The following is a 2,692-nucleotide window of genomic DNA, read 5'->3' as shown; positions in this document are numbered from 1 at the left end:
ACACACATCTAGGTTGTATAGCCCAACCTATTGTTCCTAGGTTACTTACCTGTATAGCATGTTACTATACTGAATGCAGTAGGCATAAGCATTTGTATATCTAAACATATCCATAGATAGAAAATATCCAATAAAAATATGGTCTAAAAGATAAAAACTGGTACATGTGTATAGGGCACTTATCATAAGTGGAGCTCACAAAACTCTACGTTAGTTGCTCTGGATGAGTCAGTAGGTGGTGAATGAATGTGAAGGCCTAGGACATTACGGCACAATACTGTAGACTTCATAAACATTGTATTCTCAGGCTACAGAAACTTTATAAATATTTTAATTTTTTAAAACGTTTTGACTTTTAACCACAAACACATTGTACAGCCATACAAAAATAGTTTTCTTTCTTTATATTATTTGAGAAGCTTTCTATTCTTAAACATGTATTTATTTTTTGGTTTTAAACTTTTTGTTTAAAATGAAATACGAGTGGCTGGTAACCCCCATATAGATTATATCTGAGCTATGGGAGAAAGTGTAAAAAGGGAAAAAAAGGACTTTGGACAAGACTTGGGAACTTGAAAATTTAGAAACTGAGAAGGGAGGACCTACAAAGAAGACCAAGATACATTTATCTAAATTGGTACCCTAAAAGTAGACAGTATCTTGGGAAAATCAAGCACAGTCAACTCTTTTTGTTTTGTTTTTGCTTCTTTGAGACAGTCTTGCTCTGTTGCACAGACTGGAGTGCAAAGGCGCAATCTTGGCTTACTGCAACCTTTACTTACTGGGTTTAAGCAATTCTGTCTCAGCCTCTGGTGTACCTGAGATTAGAGGCACATGCCACCACATCTGGCTAATTTTATGTGGCTGTGTTTTGTTTTGTTTTTGAGACGGAGTTTCACTCTTGTTGCCCAGGCTGGAGTACAATGGTGCAATCCCGGCTCACTGAAACCTCTGCCTCTCAGGTTCAAGCGATTCTCCTGCCTCAGGGATTACAGGCGTGCGCCACCATGCCTGGCTAATTTTTTATTTTTAGAAACCTATTGACATGGATTTCTCCATGTCAATCAAGCTGGTCTTGAACCCCTCCTAACCTCAAGTGATCCATCCGATCCATCTGCCTTGGCTTCCCAAAGTACTGGGATTACGGGAGTGAGCCACTGTGCCCAGCAATTTTTGTGTTTTCAGTAGAGATGGGGTTTCACCATGTTGGCCAGGCTGGTTTCGAACTCTTGGCCTCAAATGATGCACCTGCCTCGGCCTCCCAAAGTGCTGGGATTACAGGTGTGAAACAACGCACCAGACCAGTCAACTCTTAATAGCTATTGTAATTCAAAGACAAGGTTGCCAGAAGAGACATTTTTAGGTCATCCATAAAGATTTGATACTCAGTATCAAGTGATATGCATTGTATTTGAAGTTGTAAGTACAACATATCAGCCATGGTATCTACTTTAAAAGATTACAATCTAGTGGAGAAGCCATGTTTAAACAAATAAGTTTAAAATAAATACTTTAATTATACCAATATACATTTTGAGTATCCGAAAGGTGTTTTGGTCTAGCATAAGTGCAAGGGAGGAGTCTAAGAATATCTTCAAGACCCTGTAGAATTTGCCCAAAGACACAAGGGGCAGAATGGAGACAAGCCAATGAAAGTAGTTTTAAATATGGGAATCTTTAAGTGCTATAACACTTAAATTGATTCAGTAATTTACAAATGGAAATACAATTTAGACTGATCGCTTTAATACATTAATTAGTGAGCTTTTTGTAGTTGTGAACTGTCCCCTTGCCTTCCTATTACCAATTCTTAGTTCTTTGGACACCTGGGCTTTTCTTTCCCCTGTCCTATTCAAACTACTCTTTCATGGTTATAATTAGCTGTGTTGATCTGATAGATCCATTGATTCCTTTTCTGTTTTTATTCCTTTTGGTTGGTCTAGTGCCTTGATGCTCTTGTTCTGCCTTTATTTTTGTCATGTTACTTCCAACCCAGGCGTTGTTTCCACTGTGTACTTTCTCTTTTCTACCAGATGAGCTTTCCTTTCTTCCCACTGGACTTGCCTTTTCTGCTAACAATATTGTTATTCTCTCAATTGCCTAGATTTAGGAATACTATTTAAAACCACGTAAAAGTTTGTAATCTCTGATGGGAAGCGCTTTAAGAAGCCTTTTAGTTCACGTTTCCCCCTCATCCTCCTTAGTTGATGCTTTCATTTTTTTGATAGTATCTTCATTGAGTGTTTTTCTAGCCTATAACCGGGGATTTTCAATGGCAGGAAGTTTAATAACTTAATCTCCTATCATTCTTCTCCTGTGTTGCTAATTCCTGTTAATTTTTTCTTTTAGAAGGTCTTTCATTTATAAGTCCTACTTCTCCATTTTTACCATATTCACTATTAGCATCCCTAGTTCAGAGTGAGCGTGGTGGCTCATTCATGTAATCCCAGCACTTTGGGAGACCTAGGAGGGCTGATCACTTGAGGTCAGGAGTTTGAGACCAGTCTGGCCGACATGGCAAAACCCTGTCTCTACTAAAAATACAAACATTAGCTGGGCATGGAAGCGCACCTTTAATCCCAGCTACTTGGGAGGCTGAGGCAGGAGAATCACTTTAACCTGGGAGGCAGAGGTTGCAGTGAGCCAAGATTGTGCCACTGCACTTCAGCCTGAGAGACAGAGTGAGACTCTA

This window comes from Cebus imitator, unplaced genomic scaffold, assembly GCF_001604975.1.
Source record: "Cebus imitator isolate Cc_AM_T3 unplaced genomic scaffold, Cebus_imitator-1.0 Scaffold477, whole genome shotgun sequence".
Lineage (NCBI taxonomy): Eukaryota > Metazoa > Chordata > Mammalia > Primates > Cebidae > Cebus > Cebus imitator.
The sequence above is the reverse complement of the archived record's forward strand: the minus strand, read 5'-3'. Positions refer to the sequence as shown.